The 6,792-nt window shown below is 56.1% G+C and overlaps 1 long non-coding RNA gene across 1 annotated transcript; it reads left to right on the forward strand.

Moving 5' to 3' along the window:
• Window positions 1-3,252: 3,252 nt before the first annotated feature.
• LOC115938320 (uncharacterized) lies at window positions 3,253-6,328 on the forward strand. Its single transcript, XR_004073465.2, has 3 exons — window positions 3,253-3,838; window positions 4,545-4,705; window positions 5,708-6,328. It is a non-coding gene; the product is annotated as an uncharacterized LOC115938320 (long non-coding RNA).
• The last annotated feature ends 464 nt before the right edge of the window (window positions 6,329-6,792 follow it).

The following is a 6,792-nucleotide window of genomic DNA, read 5'->3' on the forward strand; positions in this document are numbered from 1 at the left end:
TCTGCACCGGCCGCCTCACCTCTGCGCCTGGCCGCCTCACCTCTGCCCTGGCCGCCTCACCTCTGCACCTGGCCGCCTCACCTCTGCCCTGGCCGCCTCACCTCTGCACCTGGCCGCCTCACCTCTGCGCCGTGGCCGCCCCACCTCTGCGCCGTGGCCGCCCCACCTCTGCGCCGTGGCCGCCCCACCTCTGCGCCCTGGCCGCCTCACCTCTGGCCGTCACACCTCTGCGCCTGGCCGTCCCACCTCTGCCCTGGCCGCCTCACCTCTGCCCTGGCCGCCTCACCTCTGCGCCTGGCTGTCCCACCTCTGCGCCTGGCTGCCTCACCTCTGCGCCTGGCTGTCCCACCTCTGCACCCTGGCTGTCCCACCTCTGCACCTGGTTGCCTCACCTCTGCACCTGGTAGCTTGCAGCCGGACCTTGGAATGCAAGAATGGTTTAACAAGAGCAAAATCAATGTAATACACCCCATTTTTAGACTGAAGAAGAAAAACCACATGATCATTTCAATTGATGTAGAAAAAGCATTTCACAAAATCCAACACCCTTTCATGATAAAGAACATACAACAAACAAGGAATAGAGGGGCACTTGCTTAACCTGATTGGGGAGACCTACAAAAAGGCCCACAGCGCACAGACCCCATGGTGGAGGACAGCATGCTTTGTCCCTAGGATCAGAAAGCAGACGGAAATGTGTCCTCTCACCATGTCTGTTTGATGATGTGCTGGAGTGTTACCCAGTGTAACCAGGCAAGGAAAAGAAAGTCATTCAGATTGGAAAGGAAAACTTAAACTGTCTCTCTTTGCAGAAATTATCTTGCAGATTGAAAATCCAGGGAATCCACTTTTTAAACAAACTAATATTAAACTAAACATATAAATACTAAAATACAAAGTACAGATATAGAACGATTCCGCTATTATAACTAACGAATGCATTCAGTAAGGTTGCAGGATGTAAGATCAATATGCAAAAACCAGCAGTGTGTCTATATAATTGCAGCCAGCAAACAAAAAATGAGATTTAAAAAAGTTTCATTTACAACAGGATTAATAAAAATAGAATACTTGTGAATACATTTAATAAAAGCCGTGTGAAACTTACACTCTGAAAACTACAATACATTGCTGAAGTTAAAGGAGGGCTCAGTAAATGGGAAGACATCTCCTTATCAGAATCCCACTGCCTTCTTTGTAAAATTGAGAAGCTAATTTTAACATTCATATGGAATTACAAAGGTCCCAGAATAGCTGTAGCAATCTTGAAAGAAAAGAGCAAATTGGAAAGACTCATACTTCCTAAATTGAGACTTACTGCAAAACGACAATAAAAAGAGTGTGGCACTGGCATGAAGACAGACATACGGACCAGTGGAATAGGATGCAGATCCCAGAAATAAATACAAGTGTATGTCAGCTGATTTTCAACAAGGATGCCAACACTTTGAAATGAGGTTAAGGACAGAGTTTTCAACAGATGGTACTGGGACAAGTGGTTATCCAGACACAATAGAATGAAGTTTGACCCTACCTCACACCACATACAAAATTTAATTCAATTTGGATCGAAGACCTAAATGCAAGAGCTTAAGCTATAAATCTCTTTAAAGAGGATATAGGGACAAATCTTCATATCCTCAGAGTTGGCAATGAATTCCTAGATATGACACCAAGAGCATAAGCGATGAAAGAAAAAAATGGATAAATTGGATTTCACCAAAATTGAAAACTTCCGTGTTTCAAAGGATACTATCAAGAAAATGAAAAAACAACAGACTGTATGGGAGATATATCGAAAATCATGTATCTTACAAGAGAGTTGTATGTAGAATAAATTAAAAAATCTTACAGCTCCATAATAAAGACAAATAACTGAATTTAAAAATGGAGAAAGAGTATGAATAGAGATTTTTCCAAAGAAAGATCTACAAATGGTCAACAAGCACATGAAAAGATGCTCACTGGGACGCCTGGGTGCCAGTCGTTAAGCCTCTGCCTTCGGCTCAGGTCATGATCTCAGGGTCCTGGGATCGAGCCCCACATTGGGCTCCTTGCTCAGCAGGGAGTCTGCTTCTCCCTATGTCTGCCACTGCCCCTGCTTGTGCTCTCTCTCTGACAAATAAATAAAATATTAAAAAAAAAGATGCTCACTATCATTAGTTCCCAGTGATGTACACACCAAACTGCATTAAACTGTCACTCCATACTCACCAGGATGGTTATAATCGAAACGTCAGTAACAAATGTTGGCGAGGATGTGGAGAAAGCAGAACCCTCCCATGCCGCTGGTGGGAACGTAAAATGGTGCAGCCTCTTCCGAGAGCGGTCTGGCCGTTCCTTAAATGTTCATCATAGAGTTATGGTATGACCCAGCAATTCCACTCCTAGGTATGTACTTGAGAGAAATGAGAACTTGTGCTCACATGTTTATAGCAGCATTATTTCTAAAAGCCAAAGAATGGAAACAACCCAAATACCTGTCAACTGATGAATGGATAAGCAAATTATGGCATACCCATGCAATGGGATATTATTCATCCATAAAAAAGAACGGACTACCAGTGCATGCTAGGACATGGATGAACCTCAAAAACATTGTTTTAAGCTAAAGAATCTTGTCACCAAAGACCACACATGTATTGTATGATCCCATTCATAGGAAATGTCCAGAATAGGCAAATCCGTAGAGACAGAAAGTAGGTCAGCGATTGCCTAGGACTGGGGGGATGGCGGTTATCAGGGGCTGGGCTCGCATTTGGACTGATGGGCGTGCTATAAAGATGACGACGGCTACGCATCCGTGAATGTACCACAAGCCGTTACTGTGCACTTCACATGTGTGCACTGGGTGGAATGCAAACGATAGGTCAACAGAGTTGTCAGAGTCCCACCACCCTAACACACGGAGATGCTCTCCTTTCTCTCTGCCCGTGTTCTTCGAAAGAAGTGACCGCAGTGCTGTGGCCGCATCAGACCCACTTCGGTTCTGCTTGATCGTCACCTCTCCCAGAAGCTTGCCTTGGGGCCGTGTGGTCCTCACAACAACAGCTCTGGGTCAGGGCACAGTGCTGCAGAGCTCGCCTCCTGGGCCCACGCTCGAGCCCCCGGGATGAGCTGCGGTGCAGCCCTGGCTTCTGGTGCATGGGGAGGATGGGGAGGAAAGAGGGGCTCCCGCCATCTCTGTTCTTGGGGCCAGCAGGTGTTTGGGGGGTTTCTGCCGAATTAGAGGTTAGGCGGCCTTCCTGGGGTGGGGGGGCTGACATGCTGTTTGAGGAGAGGAAGGTGGGGTGCAGTGGAACCCATGACCGTCATTGGGGGGCCTCACTGGCTTTTGGTCCCCGGCCCCCTGTGTCCTGCTGCCAGCTGCTGGAGAGCAGAGCCAGGAGTCTTCACTCTGGAGAGCATCGTGAGCTGATCAAGGCCAAAGAAGCCTGGTGGCCTCTTCCCGGTGTGGAGAGAGGGGTACACTGAGCCAGCCAATGGCAAAGACGTGGGGTGGCCAGGAGGCTGCAGAGGGCTGGCCGAGGATGCAGGAGCAGAGGGAAGTCAAGGGGTGAAGCCCCCTCCCCAGAGGCTGGGAGTCAGAGGCTCTGACTCCTCAGACTTGCGTCGGGCTGTAGAAGGGCTTGGGGTCCCACCTGGTTGCCTGTAGTGCCAGGAATGGGCTCACTGCAGCAGCTCGGGGCTCCTGATGCCCGCGGGCGTCCCGGCACGGCTGGAGCACCCACAGAGCCTAACGTGGTTCTGTCGCTGCAGCGGAGCTGACCCCCTACCAGAGGCTGAAGCGGAAAAGTGCTGTCCCGTCCAGAGCGCTGCACCTGGAGGAGCAGGAGCGGTGAGTGGCTGGCTGACGGTGGCCGTGGGCTGGGCAGCGTGGCCTGGCCTGACCTGCTCTGCCCAGCACAGCGTTGCTGTGTCCAAGCCCTGAGCAACATGGCCCTGCTCTCGGGCCGTGGGCCGAGATGTGGGTGGCAGATGGGGTTGGTCACAGGTGCGCTTGTGGAGTGGCCCAGTGGGGTTTGGGCGCAGGCTCGCCTTCCTGAAGGTGTCTCTGCTGTCACGGGCTGTACTGCCCTGGGCCCTCCCAGCCCCTCCCTGGGATCATGACTCTGCGCCCACACTGCTGTTCCAGAACAGTCCTTTACATAAATGTGCACCTGATCATCCCCGTGGGCATTCTGGAAGCTGCCTGCCCAGGACCCCTGGGGGGTGAGGTGGGGGAGCCGAGCGGGGACAGGCCCTAGGGCTCGAGGGTGTGCCTGCTGGGGTCCGCTCCTCCCGTGCTGTGGCAAGAAGGGTCCCTGATGCCACGGCATCGTCCCCTACCCGGCCCTGGTGGCTTCCAGGCCACAGTGTGTTTCCTGTTCAAAATCGCCCTGTGCTGGACATCCATGGACGGGGACTTCAGGTTTCTGTCCATGTGTGGGTGGCCACCCTGCGTGGTGGATGGTGGGCCTGGCACCAGCCCCCCCCGCCCCCGGTGGGGACGGCGGGTCACAGAGGGCGGGCCCTGCCTCACTGCCCACGTGGCTTCTGTGCAGGATTCCCTTCTTCAAGTTCTGCTCCCAGTGCGGCCGCTCGGTGGGAGTGCGCCTGGTGCCCTGCACCCGCTGCTACGGGATCCTGACCTGCAGCAAATACTGCAAGACCAGAGCCTGGGGCGACTTCCACAAGCGGGACTGCGGCACCCTGTCAGTCATCGGTGAGTCCGCGTGCCCGGCCGGCTGCTGTGGGGCCTGCCGTGTCCGAGGATGTAGGCACCCGCCTGTGGGGCTGCTGCGTGAGGTCTCCATTATTCCCCAAAACCTCTTGGGTTCCAGCCACTTTCCGGAATTCCCAGATGGGCCTGTTGTGCAGACAGGGCGCTGAGCCCACCTGCTTCTTCTCTACATGTCATGAGCCCATGGCTCCCTGGAGGTGGGCATGGCCTGGGCCCCACAGAACCGGGACACCATCCCTGGGGCTCCATGGGACATGTGGGGGGCTCCCCTGCACATGCGGGGGCCCTGGTGGGCACAGGTTTCCCTGGGCCATGGGGCACTTGGCCTTGGCACTGCTTCTGGAAACTTCCTCCCAGCCCACCCTCCCCATGCCCCCTCCTTTGGGATGACCTGGGGAGGAGCTGCGGGTGTGTGGGTGGTGACTCTGGACCAGGGCACCACTGCTCTGAGGGTAGCTAATGGTGAGCAAAGCTGTGTGCACAGCTGTCCCCTGGGACTTGTGCAGGTCGGGGAGGGGCAGGTGTTGCTTCGCTGTCTCTCGGAGCCTGTCCTTGGTGTGGAGGGACGGGAAGGCTGGGCTGACTGCTGCCCTTGGGCCTCTGCCCCTGGGGCCCTTCCTCTCTGAGCTCCGACACTGTCCTCTCAGTGCCCCTCTGTGAAGCGGGGCTCTGTGGGGTGCACGTGGGTCTGGACAAGGCTCCCGAGGCTTGGGGACCCCAGGCTGGGCGTCCCCTGCTTTGAAGAGACGGAGTCATTGCCATGCATGCCACACGTGGAAGCATGATGCCACGCAGGGCAGGACGGGGCTGAGCCGGGAGCCCGGGGCTCGCAGAGCTGAGCGCTGTGTTCCAGGTGACACCACCGAACAGTAGCGAGCCGGCGGGGCCCACAGGGGGCGGGGGGTCCCTCTGCACTCCTGCAGGGGCCTGCGCCTGTGCCTTCTCGGGGACAGCCCAGGCCCTCACCTTCCTCCTCCCTGCCAGTTCCTTCTCCAGGGCCCCACCTGGAGGACTTGCACAGGAGGGCGGAAGAATCTCAATGGCCGGAACAGCCGGGTGCCCGAGGCCTGGGGGGGGCCCAGCGGCAGGCCGCGCCGCCGCCGTGATCCTCACCTGCTGGCAGCCACACCTTGGGGCGCCTCCGGGCTGCTGGCCTCGTGCAGGACGTCTGCACCTGCAGGGCTGTGCGTGACGACTTCCTCCTGACCTCGCAATAAAGTGGCCCCACTGCGTGTGTGTTTAACCCTCCCTGCCTTGCTCCGCCGGCCCGTACCCAGACAAAGCCCAGAGCTTCCGAGGGTCTCCCTGGCATCTGTCAGTTGATGGGAAGGCTGGGAGGATGAGGGTCAGGACTGGAGCTCGCTCTAGAGACTACTACCGGAAGGTCACTCCTGCACCGCTGGGGAACGTTTTGGGGCTTCCCAGGTGCTCCCAGCCCTGGCTCTCCATCTGCATTCCTGCTGGAAGGCTCCAGGCCCCCTGCTGGTCTCCAGAAGGGGGGGGTGTCCATATCTTCCACGTGCATTTACCGAGTGTGTGTGTGCATCAGGCAGGCTCTGGGGCGGGGACGGTGGATAGGAAAATCCGCCATGATTGAGACGGGTGTGTGGGAGTGACTGAGTCAGGAGCGCTGCACAGTGGTGATGGTGGGCCATGGGTGGTGGGTGTGCTTTCATGGAGAGGTGGGAGGAAGGGGGCAGGGAGGATTGAGGACTGGGGTGCCAGTCCTGAGCAAGAAGGTGGGGGGCATGGCCAGGGAGGAGGAGGGGGTGGGGCAGGGCAGGTGGGAGAGGAGGTTGGGAAAGGAGGGGTGCTGAGCCTGTGCAGGGACCCCAGCTAGGCCGCTTTTTGCTGGTCAAGGCAGCCCCACCGGCAGCCGTGGTTTTGCCTGAATTCCTGGGTCTCTTGTCTAGATGGGGCTCCTTATGTGGGAAGCTTGCTGGGGAGGCTCCCAGGTAAAGGGGTGAGGAGAGCACGTAGGCACAAGGAGAAATGAGCCTGTGTGTAGCTCTGCAGCTCTGTATCAGCCGGTCCTGCCCCCGGCTGGGGCTGTGGAGGGCCTTCCCGGG

Source organism: Leptonychotes weddellii, unplaced genomic scaffold (genome assembly GCF_054177405.1).
Source record: "Leptonychotes weddellii isolate Sample4059 unplaced genomic scaffold, ASM5417740v2 HiC_scaffold_7125, whole genome shotgun sequence".
In the NCBI taxonomy this organism is placed as follows: Eukaryota; Metazoa; Chordata; class Mammalia; order Carnivora; family Phocidae; genus Leptonychotes; species Leptonychotes weddellii.